General features: G+C 43.1%; 1 long non-coding RNA gene and 1 pseudogene across 1 annotated transcript; both read right to left on the bottom strand.

Annotated features, from left to right (window-relative positions):
* Nucleotides 1-5,162: 5,162 nt before the first annotated feature.
* LOC139035646 (uncharacterized) lies at nucleotides 5,163-18,183 on the bottom strand. Its single transcript, XR_011488307.1, has 3 exons — nucleotides 17,855-18,183; nucleotides 6,615-6,688; nucleotides 5,163-5,871 (listed from the first exon to the last, which is right to left on the bottom strand). It is a non-coding gene; the product is annotated as an uncharacterized lncRNA (long non-coding RNA).
* LOC110150076 (large ribosomal subunit protein uL23 pseudogene) lies at nucleotides 13,136-13,670 on the bottom strand (annotated as a pseudogene).
* Nucleotides 18,184-18,270: the final 87 nt, after the last annotated feature.

The raw sequence follows: 18,270 nt of genomic DNA, 5'->3' as shown, positions 1-18,270 counted from the left end.
TTGAGAACCACTGGTCTGGTGATCCAAGTCAGAGTCTTCCACTCTAGGCTGCATATTATCACCTGGAAACTAAAAAATGTTTCTGAAAGATTTTTACTCATTAGTTCTTAGATAGGGCCCATGCACATTTTAAGGACCCTCCTAGATATAAGTCTGATTCAAGGACTGATTCAAATCACTGGTTGAGACTTTGTAGTGATTTAGATTTATAAGGAATAAAATAATGTGAAAGCTACCCAGTAACTCTTGGGATTAATCTTATGCATAAATTCTTAAACTACTGCTTTTGATACAAAGTCAGATTTAAGACTGAAATAAATAGTCAGGAAATAGGTTTAGAATTCTGGTAAATTGAATTTTTGTGATCTATTTTAAAACAGATCATGTTTATTGAATGAATGGCAAGGTACATGTATTTTTAGAAATGTATTTACATTTTGAAGATTTCTTAAAATATTGAGAATACGTATTGGCATCCACCATTTTTGAGGCTTCCCAGGTGATGCAGCAGTAAAGAATCTGCTTGCCAGTGCAGGAGACTTTTGTAAGAGACTCGGGTTTGATCCCTGGTTTGGGAAGATTCCCTGGAAAAGGAAATGGCAACCCACTCTGGTATTTTTGCTTGGAAAATTCCATGGACAGAGGAGCCTGGTGAGTCCCAGTCCATGGGGTTTTAAAGAGTCTGACACTACTGAGCGACTGAGCACACACCACTATTTTTAGGTCATTTGTAAAACAGAAGTACTGTTACCTTGGTAATTAAAATCTAAAACTTTAGCTGTATTTCAGTAGCATACACACATATCTTGCTGACTAAAACTGAGCAGAACCCTTAAATTAGTCTTGCTGTTTTTTGTACAAAATAATGAATTGGTACTTGAGTTGAAAAAAATTGACTTTGGTATTTTGTTTGAAAAACTGCCTTTGTTTTGATTATGTTTGTGTATGTTTCAGTATGTATATCACATACGTACTAAAGTGATGGGAATTAATTTTGTATTTACCTTGCAGGAAATATCATGTAAATATGCAGACGTTGAATGTAGTATGGATTGTGTCCGCAGTGAGCTTTTTGGTGGGTACAGTTTATACATGCCAATTATATACCCTCATATGCTTGTCTGATTTTGAGCTTGTAAAAATGAGAACTCGTTTTTACACACTTAATAAAGAAAAAAAAGGTCTGTGAATTATCCAGTATCATCTGTCAAGCACTGGTGTGCACACAGCACTTCACACTTTCCTTTATGCACTTTATTCGGACGTTCTGTTCCTTTGCTTTCCTCTCCTGTCATCTGCCTCTTAGTGTTCTCTGTAGCTGTGTCACGGAATGACTGGTCTGCTCATGAGTTCCTTTTCGAAAAGGTGATGGCAAGTGTTATGAAAAGATTCTAGCTGAATAACCCAACTTTATAAAATTCTTCACTATTGAGAATAATAGTTATACTTTCAGTGGTTTGGTAAAAAGTGCTTCATGAGGCCCATACATAGCCTATGGAAACTCCAACTATAATAGAATATTTTAGGTCAAGTTTTTATTTTTTTAAGCTGGTAGTCCTTGGGTCTCTGGAGGAGGGACTTCTGTGAATGGCTTTTGAAAGAGACATGAACGCTTATAAATTTCTCAAAGAGATTTGTATATAAGAGTTTCTCAGGATTGAGTCTACAGATTTCATTAGATTCTTTTATAAATAAATTATACACACACACACACACACACACACACACACACATATATAGTTTCCTCTAAAGCAGTGATTTTTAATCATTAACATCCAGACCTCACTGTGCACGTATTTTTAAAAGTTAGTCTCTAGGCTTTCCTTTTGAAGGAAGATGGTTCCTGTTTTATATATTTGTTCAGAAATCATGCTTGTACAGGTGACTCAGACATTCAAGATTTGTTCTAGTTTAGCTCTGCTAGCATGTATGAGGCCAGGTCCCATCTAGTCTTCAGGTCAACATTTGAGTGAAACTATTCAGTAGGTTTGTTTTCAGAGCCACTAAGAGAGTTTAAGGGAGTAGTCAAGGGAGACGGTTCTAATGACCAGTTTAAAAAGCACTTACAGCAAAAGTTCCAAAGAAATACAGTGTGAAGGCAGGGCAGTCAGAGAAGAGAAGTAAAGTTTGGAGTGGTTGAGTATGGCAGTCGAGTAAGAGGAAAAGAAAGGCTGAGACTGAAATAGAAGGGAACAGTGATGTATACTTTGTGTTCCCTGAAATAAGGGAGGCTTATAGGCATGTGAAGAAGAATAATATTCACTTGTTTTAGGTTAACATCGCCCCCTCCTGTCCCTTCATCTTAAACTGAAGAAAAGGTTGTAGCTAGCTGTTCATTCTGGTGTAGATCATGCATATTCCCAAAGTGCTTCAGGAGGTCTGCAAGGCTCAAATCTGGGTAAGTGTGCATAGGTGCTGCTCACCCATTCCAGGTTTGACTTTTATTAGGACTTTGAAAAGGAGAGTCAAAAGGCATATTGAACTAGGTACAAGGGAGTAAAAATAAAATCTTAAAATCTGCTGATTTATATTTTAGTTTCATCTAGAAAATACCTTCACAGCAATATCTAGACTGGTATTTGTCCAAATAACTATATAACATGGTCTAGCCAAGTTACCAGGGCTTTCCTGGTGCCTCAGATGGTAAAGCATCTGCCTGCAATGTGAGAGACCCGGGTTCGATCCCTGGGTTGGGAAGATCCCCTGGAGAAGGAAATGGCAACCCACTCTAGTACCCTTTCCTGGAAAATCCCATGGATAGAGGAGCCTGGTAGGCTACAATCTATGGGGTTGCAAAGAGTCAGACATGACTGAGCCAAGTTACCACGTAAAATTAGCCATTACAGTTGAGACTGAATTGAATCTAATAGAGATAAACAGATATTTAAAATGGCTATAATAAAAACCTGTATTATGTAAATGCCAAATAGGGAATATTAAAAAGATTAAGTTCCTGAAATTGTAACATGGCTTAGGAGCTGGTAATCCTTGGATAATCCAAGCCATTCTATTCCTGATTACATACTCAATTAAATTTAAAAAGGTTGGCAGTCCCAAGATCTTGGAATAAAATGAGCTCAGAGATAATGTGTGTACTGGACTGTAGAAGAATAGATGCCACATCTATTGTAGCTTTATTCCTTCTGTATTAACTAGGGCTCTGTTCAGTTTTCTTAAAAATGGCTTCAAGGAAGAGGTGAATAGTTTTCTTAGAAAAGACTCAACAGATGAACACACCTTAGACTTAAAACCTGATGAAACACAGAAGGGACGATGCTGCCATCTTGTGGTACTCTGCTCCCCTAGTCTACGAATTCTGTATTGTCTCAACTAGTTTGATGAAGTTTGTCCTAAGCATTTTCAGCTATAGTTTTTTTGTAAGTCAAGATTTTCTGTATGATCTGAACTTTTGTTTAAGCAGTGAGATGTTTGAAATTGATCTATGAAATATTTGATAAGGTTTAAAATTACATTTTTCTAACTTTTTGAATCTTTTAGCTTGATGTTAGGCTTGAAGTTTCTTTCTTTTTTTTTTCCTTCTCCAATCATATAATCTGTCATAATCCACCATTCTTGGAATCCTGTTCTAAGAAAAGCATTCTAGGCCAAAAATAGATCTGGTTGTGGGCAAAGGTCCCAGGAGTTCTGTGCTTTGATTCACCTGACTCTTCCCCTTGGTCCTTTGTTGATAGGATCTGGGGTGAGCACCTGGCCCAAGGGCAGCCAACCCATGGTCTCAGTAGTGGAAAAATTAGTCTGGCAGTAAAAACTCTGCTTAGATGGGGACATAGATAATCTCTTTGGCTTAGTCAGTTACTGTCTTGGGAATATGTAGATAAGAGTACTCACTTCCAGTACTTGAAGGAGAAATGAGAAGACATATGGAAACAGAACAGCTGAGTGTTATGGGGTTAGGGGGAGGAGTAGGGATCCATGAATTTCTGCTTCTGAAATGGGACAAGGTCCTAGGCCCCTCGAAATGTCTTGGATCCTGAGAGCTATTTTCCTGTAAAGGCTTTGTGCGAGCTGGGTTCTCGGTTTTTCTTATCTTCCTATGGGCTTTGATTACTGGGCTAAGATTGCTATTTTCCACAGATATTTTACAGTACCACCCTTCTATTCCCTACTTCCCTTATTTTTGAGACAACCTTAACAGTTCTCTATTTATTACAACTTTAAGCATCTAACATTGTCATTGTCTCCTGGGTTGCTATAGCATATTATATTTTTCAAAATGTTTTAATATACATTGTCTAGTTTAATAAGGAACTCTGGCTTCCCAGGTGGCGCAGTGGTAAAGAATCCACCTGCCAATGCAGGAGATGCAAGAGACTTGGGTTCAATCCCTGGATCAGGAAGACTCCCTGGAGAAGGAAATGGCAACCCACTCCAGTATTCTTGCCTGGAAAGTTCCATGGATAGAGGAACCTGACGGGCTACAGTCCACGGGGTTGCAAAGAGTTGGACATGACTGAGCACACACACGCATGATCTAATTTAATAATAAGGATGCTATTTAGGAGATTATGTGTTTTCATGCCTGCTAATCCAGGCATTCAAGGCAGAAGGCAACACTGACCAGCACCCAGGTGAGTCCTGCCACTAGCCCACACTTGTTCTCATTGCTTGCTAGCATTTTTTTCTTGTTTTGTCCAATTTCTTAGAGAATTCTCATCTCTGACTAGATCCATAATCCCACATTTGCTTCCAGCTCATTTCCAAGCCTGAAGTTCAGAGCTCCAGATCTGTTGAGCATCTGTCACATGCCAGGTGCTTTATACACGTCATCTTGTAATAGCAACCTTCAGCACCATATGCTTACCAGCATTTTATCAATGAGACACACCGAATCTGAGTGAGTGCTCAGATCACACAACCACAGTTGGTGGAGTTAGATTTGATTCTGGGAAAAAGCCAAAGCTACCACATTGCTGGGGAGTTTTCCTGGGCCAGAGACCCTAGGAACAGAGAGAGAAATAGGCTTAGGAGTTTTACTTTAAACCTTCTGATAAAACTGTTCCCACAATAGGGAATCATGTGGACCCACCATTTCATCTGCTAATTTTTTTAATCCAGTCTGATAATATTGAAAGAAATGGAGGAGGCACGGGTTTCCTTGTGAGGAGAGAGCCTAGTGGGAAGAATGCACAGAACTCTTCTGGTTTTCCTGGAAGGCTGCTTTAATTCTACACTGACTGTAAAGCTCCACATTTACTCAATAGAAGCAAGCAACAGTGAGACTGGACCTGGCTGAGATGTGGCTCAGGAACCTTCCTTTCAGATGCTGGTGCTGCTGGAGTCAACAGAAGAAAGGCAGAGCTGCTGGGAGGAGTGAGCGACTCCAGAAGGGCTGGGGCGTTCCCATTGCAGCTGTTTTTGAACATTTCACTACCACCACCACCTTGGGAAAGCGATCATGGATGTTGCCTTGCTGGGCCTGCATTGCTGGGTCTTCAACCTATTGCCCAGTTTCATTTCTTTGTGCATCTTTATGTCTTTGGGGAAAGAACACAGGATGAGAAGCCAGGTTCTCTCACTGGAGGCTTCCAAGCAGTTCATTTCCTGTCAGGGGTAAACATGCAGATAGGAGGTGATCCCTGGCTCTTCCAGCGTTCACATCATGAGACACCTTGTATCCCATGGCAGTCAGTGAACGCAGTCTTTCGGGCTGTTGTTTCCACTTGATGATGGTATCAGTACATCTGCTTGGTGCAGTGGCAGCATCAGGGAAAAGCATTCATCTCGAATGAGATGTTTGTAGCCTTTAACTACTCAGCCTGGGCTCAGAAGAATCCTAAGGTATGTTACCTTGCACAATGAGGGAGCTGGGACGAGATCACTTCTGAATGAAGGCAGAGGATCCTTTTCTGTCTGGATTGCAAGAATAATGGTGAGGGGAGAGGAGGAGACACACATGTGAGTCACCCTGCCTTTGCAGTCTGTCCTGGAGCCTTACTCTGTTGATCACTCTCCTCTCCTGAGAGAGATGTCATTCTGGTTGACAGCTTGTGCCCCCTTAGAAGTCAGACCTCTTACTAAGATGCAGACTGGCATTTAAAGTGGGTTTTGTCACACGCACCATAACCTTCATTCTGGGCCCCTGTCGTGACCATGAGACTACATCTCACACACCTCTAGCTAGAGGGACCATAGCTGACCACGGGCTCTAGCCACAGTGTTCTAAGGCCCACCTACATTTGTACTGAGGCATGTTTCCTACAGGCTGCTTCCAGCCAATGTCCACTCCTGGGAGACATGGGGCATCTCTGATGTCAGCTTTGGCTCAGGGACTCCACATTGGCTTGGATGAAGCTCAGTAGTTTAGGATGCTTCCCCAACTTTCCTTCACTCCGGAAGACAGTCCAGGAATGAATAAAGTGGTTGAGGAAAGTGGACATGCCGGAAGGGCTCTACTTATGTAAGCCAAAAGACTGACTAGAGAACGCATCCCACAAGAGGATATACCAGTCCCCAAACCACTGAAATGCACTGATGAGAGGGACAGCAGCATCACTAAGAAGTTGTGCAAGCTGGGGATGGTGGAAGGAGAAATGCTTACAAACTGGGCTTGTTAGCATCTGTAGGAGTGATGTAGGCCAGGAGGTGGCACTTACCTGCCAGAAGCCAGGAGGCCATAATTACCTCACTCTTCAAAAGGTAAGGTCGGAGGGCAGTCAGTGGGCTTTATCTGCAGAGGGTTGTGGAGAAGGTTAATGGGGTGCAGTGTAGATTTGCACCTAGAGGCAGCATGGTTGACAAGGATGCTGCTTAGCGTCTCTTAACGGGACGAGCAAACTTTAAAGGTCCAGGTAATATTTTTTAGGCTTTGCAGGTCACCTGCTCTGTCACAGCTGCTCAACTCAGCTGTTGTAGCACAAAAGCAGCCTTAATATGTAAACAATTGTAAAGCTGTCTTTCAATAAAACTTTATTTACAAGAACAAGTGGTTGTCTGGATTTAGCCAGTGGAGCTGTATTTGCTAATCTTTTTACCTATTAAGAAAAAACCCAAAACTAAAATTGGATTAAGGGGCTGAGAGCAGTCACTTTAGTAAAAAATCATGATCTCATGCTCAGTTCCCAGACTTGAGTCAGTTTTCGGATCTGAAACCCATTGACTGTGGAAGTAGCAGGAGGAGGGGCCCTGCAACACAATTACAAGTATATATTGTGGCAGTTCTTCCAGACTTTCCTCAAAAGAATCTACTCATGGCCAGTTAGTTACATGACTATACACTCGTACTATTGGACAAAGGTTTGGAGTTGATGCCAGTACCTACAGACCCAAAAGGTGCATCCTGGCCATCCTGTTGGATTGGGGGGCCTTTGAGGACTCAGTGAGAAATAAGGTCCTATATAAAGTCCAGCTTAAGAGTGGGCCCACATCTACAGATTCATGCAGTGGTTACCCTATCTTCTCCCACCAGTGACCCCTCCAACACCATGAGGGTCAGCTAACAGGCCTACTTGCACTGGGCCCACTGGACTTGTTGCAGCACCGTTTCCTGCTCCAACCCCACTCAGTACTGGCAGCCTCTATGTCACTCAGTATCTGTAATATCCTTGGGGAACGCAAAGAGGCAGTGTACTTCCTTCTTTGAGACATGTCTGTCAGATGCAGTGATTTGTCTTCTGCTTTAAAAGGGGCTGTCCCAGAATACCCTTGACCACTAGACTTCTAAAAACATCACTGAAATGGTCTGTTCCTGTCTGTCCATAGGTTTATTTCCCATCTGAAGCACTAATATCTTACTAAGACCTGGAGCATTCTAGCTTCCCCCCCTTGTCCTGGCCCGACAGGGAGGTCATTGGTGTAATGGATCAGTGTGATATTCTCTTGGATGTCAGCACTCCAGAGTTCTCAGTCTATAGTATGAAAGGTGGGAGAGTTAGCATAACCCTGAGGCAAACTGTCAGTGAATATTGTCTTTATCCTGCCACAGATCCTCAACCAGCCCTTCTGTCTGGAGGCTTACCAAATGTCTGGTCCACAGGAACGGAATGCCATAGAGCAGAGCATTCCAGCAAGGGCTGTACCTCAGATGCAGCTGGAATGGAACCAGGGGCCCTCTGGTTGTGTCATGTACCGCACCACCCAGAGGAAACTGGTCCTGTGGATTTTGGGAGAGGGCCTTCTCAACTGAAGTGCCAGCTCTGAGAAAGCACTCTGAGAGGATGGAGTGCCGTTCTTTAGTGTATTAAATCGGAGACCTCCGTGTGGTGCTGTGTCCTCAATAGGAAGAAATCAAGGGTCTGGAAACCAAGAGGTGGAAGCAGGGATGGGCTTGGTTACTGTCATTCCAAAGGACCCACTGTGGTTTTGTGCTGCTTTCCCCTGCAACTCGGCTCTAAATAATTGTAGTTTCTGGTCCCCAAAGAGAACAGACTCTTGCCAGGGGCACCATAAACGTCCCAGTGATCTATATGGTAAAGCTACTGACAGGACACTTGGAAATTTCTGTGTCCAGGGAGCAACAGGCAAGAGAGGAGTTGCCGTGCCGGCAGGCCTGACAGACCCTGGTCATCAGGAGGAGGAAGGCTGCTTTCACACAAGGGGAGCGAGGAGGAATGTGTGTGAGACTTGGGTTCAGGTGGGCACCTCCTCAACTTGCCCTGATTTAACTGTGAATAGACATGTGCAGCCACCCAGCCTGAGGAGGGTTTGATTATCAAGTGTTCAGACCCCTCAGGAGTAAAGGTTTGGGTCACACAACCAGGTAAGACACCCTCCTCACTGTCTCTGCAACTCCTGAGGTTTTCACTGAATACTGTTTTCCAGGTGCTTATCAAGTGTGAGCTGGAAGTTTACTAATTTCTGACAGTCCTCTGAGGCAGCTTGTTTTGGCTTCTTTTGGCACTTGGACTCTTACCTGGGAACCATTCGGTGGAACCCAACACACTTTTGTTGGGAAAAAGACACTGCTAAGTCCTGGGGACAAACAGATGTCGCAGAGGCAGTTCCTGCCCTCAGGGGCTTCATGTTTTTCGTGGAGAGACACAATGTGTCACTACGCATGACTCTGCTAAAGAGGGTGATAATTAACCGTGACACCAAGTACCAAGGGACCAGAACCTGGAGCCATGGGGCTCACTGCTGCCGTGAAGGCAGGTTTGGGAACGGATGTCCTGAAGGAATTGTCACTGACAGGGAGCCAGTGGAAGGTGAGTAGGAGGGGCTCTTTTGATTTTGAGGCAGAAGGAACTCCCATAAGCATTTATTTGCCCTGGATGATAGATTGAGACCTCCTCCACTCTGCTTCATCAATTGGGAATATCAGTTGCACTCTCAGATTCAATTTTATGTCTACGGGGCACTTTGCAGTTACTATAGTAACTATAGTTACTAGTTACAGTAACTATACTGTAAATGGCTTTTCTACATCTCTGATCATTTGCATCTTTGAGAAATGACGTCTACTATTCTGATACTAAAGGACTTCCCTATAGCTCAGATGGTAAAGAATTTGCCTGCAATGCAGGAGACCCAGGTTCAACTTCTGGGTCAGGAAGATCCTGTGGAGAAGGAAATGGCAACCCACTCCAGTATTCTTGCCTGGGAAATCCCATGGTCAGAGGAACCTGGTGGGCTACAGTCCGTGGGGTTGCAAAGAATTGAACACAATTGAGTGATGACTAACATTATTACTACTACTATTCTTATACTAGGCCCAATACTCATACTTTTTCGTTTGTCTTAGGCAGGCCTGTTGAACTACTTTCTCTTCAGCTCCTCATTTAATGCCTATCCGAACACTGGATAACAGTAATACCTATAAAGCTTTAGTTATTTTGGTGACTACCATTTCTTGCTGTTTAGTTGCTAAGTCATGTCTGATTCTTTGCGACCCCATGGACTGCAGTACACTAGGCTTCCCTGTCCTTCACTCTCTCCCGGAGTTTGCGCAGACTCATGTCCGTTGAGTCGATGATAACTATCCAACCATCTCACCCTCTGTTGCTTCCTCCTCCTCTTACCCTCAGTCTTTCCCAGCATCAGGTTTTTTTTTGCAGTGAGTCAGCTCTTTGCATCAGGTAGCCAAAGTATTGAAGCTTCAGCATCAGTCCTTCCAGTGAATATTCAGAGTTGATTTCCTTACTGAATACTTATTCTATGCCAGGTATGGTACCAGTCACTTTCTATATATTAACTCAATTTTCATAAGGATACTATGAGGTAGATACTCGTAAAAATATCCATTTTACTGATACAGTTAACCAAGGCACACCAACTCATTCTCTCTGAGAGTGGTGGTGTATGAACCCAAAGATAACCTCTGGTCTTCATAGTTCCACATACTCTGAGGGTTTTGTGGCCCCAAAGACATAATGTTTATTCCGCCAGCATATCCCTGAGGTAGGTGGACAGATTTATTCCTATTATAGAGATGAGGAAATTCAGGGAAAAGGAATTTTCTGTAACTGAGTTTGAGACTAAGTTTCTGAGAAAGGCTTGATTCCAGGTCCAGTCTCTCTCTTCTGTCCTCAGAGACCCCTTTGGATGGAGAGTCTGAGCCTGCCCAAGCCGCTCCTTCATTCTCCAGCACTCTAATGTGCAGGCATTTGGCAGAAGTCTTTGTTGCTCTAGGGCAGAGTGTTTTTACCATCACACCACCTTGGCTATGTAAGTAGAAAACCATATATAATAAGATCTAATATTTACAGGGCCTAGAGTTGACATCTTCCTTTTTTCCTTTTGGCCACCTAGTTTTCAGTCCCTTTTCCAGTCTGGGGGAGATACTCATCACAAGAGTACAGATGGAAGTCAGAAGGGCCATGTATGCTCTCTCCTTCCTCTGATAGCTGGCCTATGATATAGATTTGGTCAGTGGACACTCCCATGAGGACTTGAATTCTCATTCCCTTTATATTTGTGTCACTCGCTCTAGAGTGATTTGTGAAGGCAGTGGGAGTGGGAGTGAGTATTCCAGGGGCAGCCAGACTGTTCCTGATGAAAGATGGCATTGTTTTCTGCTTTTTGATTTTGTAGAGCTTCAGTGATTCCTGTGCACATTTCCTGCCACCATTACTTCGTCATTTTGATAGTTCTGTGAACCCCTGAGAGCCTTTATACATCCCCTTTCTGCATAAGTAACCCAGAGCTGTTTCTTGCCTACAGCCAAGAGTGCTGATTAAGAGTCCTTTGTAGCTTGGCAAGCACCTCCATGTGCACTAGTGTGTCTAGTCTAAAAAACAACTTCATCTTCTCTGTAACAGATAAGGAAACTCTAGTCACCCTGTAGCTGGATAACAGTTTTAGTTCTTATTTGATATGCAGCATGGCTGTGAGGAAAATGGTACATTTGGGAGGAGCTGGTCTGCCTTAAAAAAGAAAAGCCTGGTATGGTACACAGTCATAACGCTCTGTGTCTGCCCACCCTGCTCCAGTTCTGGGAATGCAGTGGTCTGGCAGGATGAACACTCTGGGTCCCTACTCTAGGAACTCACCCCCAGCTCCCATTCCCACATGACTGTTCCCCGTCAGCTGGGCTGCTCTCTCAGCTAGGGAGCTAGGGAGGGTTTGCTGGGCCCAAGGCCCGAAGCTACTTCTCTAGCTACACGCCAAGGGGAAAATTTGCTACCCGGAAGGGATGAGATGGGGCTTGTGGATCCAGCAAAGCAGAGGGTACTATTTTAAGCTGCATGCCTGCAGAAACAGCCCCTTCACAATGCTTTTCCTCCTGGCCTTCCCTTTCCTATTCTCCAGGGAGTGCATGTCTCTGTTCTATTCCCCTTGCCCGCCCATCCATTCCTGTTGCCTGCCCTTCCTGCTCCAGAGCCTGTGGGTCTTCCCAGAGCCCCGTCAGCTTACTCCTCCTCCTCCTGGATGTTCTTGAATTGGGATGTGTCCCCCTTAGTGCCGGCCCCAGCTGTCCTTGCCCATCACTTCCTCTTCCCACCCTCCCACAGTGCGTCTCCTAGTTTCCCAGCTTCCAACGTGCACTCTCACTACTTCCCAAGTCCCACAGGGGTAAGAACCGAGTCTGAGTTTTTCAACAGTGTGTGGCCAGGCAGCAGGCACAGGGCTTGCTTGTGGTATTGTTCATCCGGTGAAAGAATAACTGAGAGTGAGTGAGTGAAGTCTCAGCCCCCTTCCTGGCTGTCTGGTGTTCTAGTCCTGGCTCTTCAAAGGATAAAGAGAGGTCTTGGGCAAGATAATAGGATAAATATAGGTAGAAGTCTCCAGCATGTGGGATCTTCTCAGGACCCCTTCTTAAAGTCTGAATTTGACTCCACACCCAGCAACCTCAAACCATACACAAACAGCACATCTCTTGTGGTTCTTTCTCATCTGCATCCTTCCCATCTAAACCAAGTCTGCTTTTTTATGGTTCAAACCAGGGCTGCTGCTTTTCTTTTTAAAATTTAATTTTTAAATTTTATATTGGAATATAGTTGATTTCTGGAGTAGGAAATGGCGACCTACTTCAGTATTCTGGCCTGGAAAATTGCAGACAGAGGAGCCTGGCAGGCTACAGTCCATTGAGTCACAAAGAGTTGACATAACTGAGGGACTGAACATGCACACAGCTGAATTACAATGTTGTGTTCGTTTCAGACAACAGCTGAGTGATTTAGTCATACATATACCCCCCCCCCCATTCCTTTCTGAAACTCAGAATACTGAGTAGCGTTCCCTGCACTATACCATAGGTCTGTGTTGACTAGCTTATACATATTAGTGTCTGTTTACCAATTTCAAACTCCTAATTTATCCCTCCTTCCCATGTTTCTACTTTGGTAATCATAAATTTGTTTCCATAGTCTGTAAGTCTGTTTTGTAAGTAAGTTCATCTGTATCATTTTTTTTTTAGATTCCACATATGATATCATATGATATGTTTCTTTCTCTTGACTTCTCTTAGTATGATAATCTCTAGGTCCATCAATGTTGCTGCAAATGGCATTATTTCATGCTTTTAATGGCTGAGTAATATTCTGTTTCATATATATGTACCACATCTTCTTTATCCATTCCTCTGTTGCTTCCATGTCCTGCCTGTTATAAATAGTGCTGCAGTGAACATTGGGGTGCAAGTATCTCTTTGAATTATAGTCTTCCCTGGATATATGTCCAGGACTGGGATTGCTGGATCATATGGCAGTTCCGTTTTTAGTTTTGTTTTTTTTTTTACATAGTGAAAACTTTTATATTTGGAATTAGCCAGCTGGACTCAGTTTAGATGATCCCAATTTTGTTGGCAACATCCAAAGCATCATAGTCAGGAGCCAGTCAAACATATGCCTTCTTCTCTCCATCAGGCCTGATCAGAGTATTGACCTTAGCCACGTCAATGTCATAGAGCTTCTTCACAGCCTGTTTAATTTGGTGCTTGTTGGCCTTGACATCCACAATGAATACCAGTGTGTTGTTGTCTTCTATTTTCTTCATGGCTGACTCGGTGGTGAGGGGGAATTTGATGATGGCATAGTGGTCAAGTTTGTTTCTCCTAGGGGCGCTCTTCCGAGGATTTGGGCTGCCTCCTGAGCCGCAGTGTTTTGGGCCCACCTCCGGAAGGTGGGTGACGTCCGGATCTTCTTTTTCTTGTGGCTGTGGACCCCTTTCAACACTGCTTTCTTGGCCTTCAAAGCCTTTGCTTTGGCTTCAGCTTTAGGAGGGGCAGGGGCTTCCTTCTTCGCCTTCGGTGCCATCTTCATGAAAAGGCCGTTTTTAGTTTTTTAAGGAGTCTCCATACTGTTCTCCATAGTGGTCATACCAATTTACATTCTCACCAACACTGCTGGGGGTTTCCTTTCCCACACTCTCTCCAGCATTTATTGTTTCTAGATTTTTTAATGACAGCCATTCTGACCAGTGTGAGGTGATACCTCACTGTAGTTTTGATTTGCATTTCTCTAATAATTGGCAGTGTTGAGCATCTTTTTATGTTCCTGTTGGCCATCTGTATGTCTTCTTTGGAGAAACATCTATTTAGATCTTCTGTCCATTTTTTTTTACTGTGTTTTTAGAAGAGCTGCATGAGCTGTTTGTATTTTTACAGATTGATCCTTTGTCAGTTGTATCATTTGCAAATATTTTCTCCCATTCTGTGGGTTGTTGTTTATGGTTTCCTTTACTGTGAAAAAGCTTTTAAGTTTAATTAAGTCTCATTTGCTTATTTCTGTTTTTATTTTCATTAGAAGGTGGATCCAAAAAGATACTACTACAATTTATGTCAAAGAGTGTTCTGATTATGTTTTTCTCTTAAGAGCTTCATAGTTATCTGGCCTTACATTGAGGTCTTTAATCCATTCTGAGTTTATTTTTGTGTATGGTGTTAGAGAATGTTCTAATGTCATTCAAATGGTGAGACTAGGAGGTGAGGTAGGGCATTTTGGAAACACTCAAGGACATTTTTTGTCAAGATGACTGGGAAATAATCTATTGGCATTTAGAGAGTAGGAGCCAGGAATGCCAGTCTCCTGTGCTGTGTGGATAGTTCCACACACAGTTAATTGTCCTGCATGATTTCTGGTGTTCCCTCTTGCCCTAACATTAAGTATGGAAAAGAACAAAAAAGTGGTTTGAGTGTAACACAGAGAAAAGGCAGAACCGAGGTACCAGTGGAGTTGGTGCCTGTAATCCTGGTCTTCCAACCATGGCAGCTAAGACTGCAGCCCCAGAGAACCCACTAGTGGCAATGGAGGCAGACACATGACTTGGGCTTCCTTGGCCACGGCAGTGCCCGCAGCACAAGAAGCTGGGCTACAGTGGCAGTTGTACATGGGACACTGGCCCACTAGCGGCTGAGATGCCTATGGCTCCAGCCTCCTGGGTCTACTGCCTGCGAACCTGACACCACATGGCAGACGCACCCGCCCATCCCCAGCCTGCTCCCACTGTCCACCTCTCAGTGTTGATGGAGCCTGTGATTCAGGGGATCCTGGATGAAACAGGGATGAAAGCATCCCGGTGCATAAGGCAGCCACACCTGCAACACTGACCCCAGAGGAACAGATGTGATAAGGAGGGCATAGGGCCACATATCTGACAGAAGTGGTAGAGAGTACAAAGTACTGATTCTTGAATATAATTTATCAGAAGCAGTGCATGGAAGAGAAACCCAAAACTTATGTTGTAGTGCCACCTACAGGAAAACAAAAGAAAGGCCTTTAATTTCTAATCTGTTGAATTGTTAGAATCCAGCAGAAAGGTGTTGGCTACTTCAGGAATCCCCAACCCCTAGTACTGGTCCATAGCCTCTTTGGAGGTGAGCAGTGAATATGAGCAGTGGGTAAGTGAGTATTTACATCTGTATTTACAGCTGCAGGAAAACAAGTTCACTGATTCTGCATTATGGTGAGCTGTATAATTATTTCATTATACATCACAATGTAATAATAGAAATAAAAGGTGGCAAAGTGGTATAAAGAGTCTGCCTGCCAATGCAAGAGATTCGGGTTTGATCTCTGGCTCAGGAAGATCCCTGGGAGTAGGAAATGGCACCCCACTCCAGTATTCTTGCCTGGAAGATTACACAGACCAGTGGAGCCCAGCAGGCTACAGTCCACGGGGTTGCGGAGTTGGACATGACTGAGCACACACACAAAGTGCACGGTAACTGTAATGTGCTTGAATCATCCTGAAACCATTCCCCCACCCCTGGTCAATGGAAAATGACCTATGGAACTGGTCCCTGATGCCAAAAAGGTTGGGGACCACTGGGCTACTTCAAATGCACTGGCAGAAGAACTATGCATCAAGCACCACAAAGAACCACAGTAACAACATGTCACAAATTGAAAATGACAGTTCTCCAGAAACCAAACTAAACATCATAGAATATTGCAATCACATTGGTAGAGAATTCAAAGTGTAGCTCTTGTGAAGAAACTCAGTGAGCTAAAAGAAAACTCAGGCAATTCAATGAGCTTACTAATAAAATTAATGAACAGAAGGAGTATTTCACCGTAGATACTGAAACTTTAAAAAAAAGAACCAATCAAATTCTGGAGCTGAATAACTCAATAAATGAGATAAAGAATGTATTAGAGAAAGCATTGGAAATAGAGCAGACCATATGAAAGAATTAGTGAGCTTGAGGACAGAAATCTAGAAAAGATACAACTAGAAGAGGAAAGAGAAATGAGATATTTAAAAATGAGTAAATTCTGTGAGAGTTATCTGACTCTTTTAGGAAGTGTGACATTAGGGTAATGACTATCTCAGAAAGAAAAGCTTGAGAAGGGAGCAGAGAATTTAAATAATACCTGAGAATTTCCCAAGCCTGGGGAAGGAACTGGATATACAAGTCTGTGAAGCTGAGAGAGCATCCAAAAGACCTTCTTCAAGACACATTAAGACTGTCAAAAGTCAATGACAAAGAATGAATTTTAGAGGTTTCCCTGGTGGCTCACTGGTAAAGAATCCACCTGCCAATGCAAGAGACACGGGTTTGATCCCTGGTCCAGGAAGATCCCACATGGATCATCAAGGCTGTGCACTACAACTACTAAAGCCTGGTGGTCTAGAGCCTGTGCTCCACCACAAGAAACAACTGTGATGAGAAGCCCATGCACCACGGTGGAGAGTGGCCCCTGCAACTAGAGAAAGCACACTGGCAGCAACGAAGACCCAGCACAGCCCAAAATAAACAAAGTTATTTTTAAAAAAGAATGAATTTTAAAGGCAACTAGGGAAAAAAGGATGGTAACATACAAAGGAACCCCCATTAGGCTTTCAGCAGATTTCTTAGCAGAAGCCCTGCAGGCCAGAAGGAAGTGGAATGACATTCTTAAAATATTGAGAGATTAAAAACTATTGCCCAAGAATACTCTATCCAGTAAAATTATCATTCATATATAAAGGAGAAATAAACACTTTCCCAGGCAAACAAAAACTGAGGGAGCTCATCACTACTATACTTCCTTATAAGAAGTCTCATAAGGAGCTCTTCTACCAGAAAACAGAAAGGCAAAATACATAAAACTTTGAGCCAGGTGATACATAGAACCAGAAAATTGCAACTCTCAATAAGATTAGATTTTAAACACTATTATAGCATAAAGGTTAAGGAGGAGAGCAGAAAAGAAAACAAACTAGTGTATACTTCAACTTTTAACAATGTAAAGAGATAATGTGAGACAAGGGAAACAAAAAGAGGGGAAAAGGAAGAAGCCTATATAGGTAAGTGAAGATAAGATACTACCAGCAGAAGGATTATTTTACCTATGAGATATTTTATACAAACCTCATGGTGACCACAAAACAAAAATCTAGAGCAGAGACATGAAACATTAAAAAAAAAAGAGGAAATTGACAAAAATATCACAGAAAACCACCAAACTAAAGTAACAGGCAGAAACAAAAGGAAAAGGAACAATGGAGATATAGTGCAACCAGAAAATAAAGGATAAAATGGCAATATAAAGTCCTCATTTATCAATAATCATCCTAAATGTAAATGGATTGAATTCACACATTGAAAAACACAGAGTGTAGGATGGATTAAAAAGTTAGACAGATGGAAACAATTTTTGGTGGTAAGCGTGCTGTAGGGTATACAGAGATAAACCAGTGTTACCTCAATAGATAAACCCAACAAGACAAAACCAGAGGGAGGAGCTCAGATGTTCAACTTTATTAGGCTCCTACTTCTCTGTGATTGCCTCAATTTTTGGTTTGCGAGGATTTCACCTTAAAAAGTTGACTGAAACAAAAAATTCAAAAAAGATTATTCAAAATTCACAGAATGAAATAAATGTAAAAGAAATAAACTTTCAAGGCACTTTTTAAAGGAAAGTTTGTTAACTCACACCTGAAATTATTAAAGCTTAAAATTGCAGTAAGACTTCTGGACATCCTATATATGTTATAAAAAGGTGTTCTAGATCTGACGTAGTGGAGAACTACTCACCTGCGCTTCACACCTACTTAGAAAGAACAGCCAATTGAAAAGGTCCATTCATGAACGTTGGACCCAACGTGGCGTGGAGATTAGTGTCTGGAAACCTGCTCACCGTGACCTCCATCCTGGGATTGAGAGCGCTGCTCTGGCGCCTGCTTACCAAGGCAAGTTTGGGGGCTTCTCTCAGCCTCGGTTGCCTTTTACGTGTGAAAGAAGCGCGGGAAAGCGGTCTCTCTGGACAGCCATGGGGACCAGATGAGGAGCACAGGGCTCACTGGAGGACCGACACAAACCGCCAGGGCCTCTACCCACAGACCCGCCTTCACCTTTGTCCCTCCCAGTTACGCAACAGTGTGGGCACAAGGGATGGGGGGGGGGGGGGCGCGCGACAGGTGGCCTCCGTGCCCTCCTGGGAGGCACCCAGG

Source organism: Odocoileus virginianus, chromosome 6, assembly GCF_023699985.2.
Source record: "Odocoileus virginianus isolate 20LAN1187 ecotype Illinois chromosome 6, Ovbor_1.2, whole genome shotgun sequence".
Lineage (NCBI taxonomy): Eukaryota > Metazoa > Chordata > Mammalia > Artiodactyla > Cervidae > Odocoileus > Odocoileus virginianus.
The sequence above is the reverse complement of the archived record's forward strand: the minus strand, read 5'-3'. Positions and strand labels throughout refer to the sequence as shown.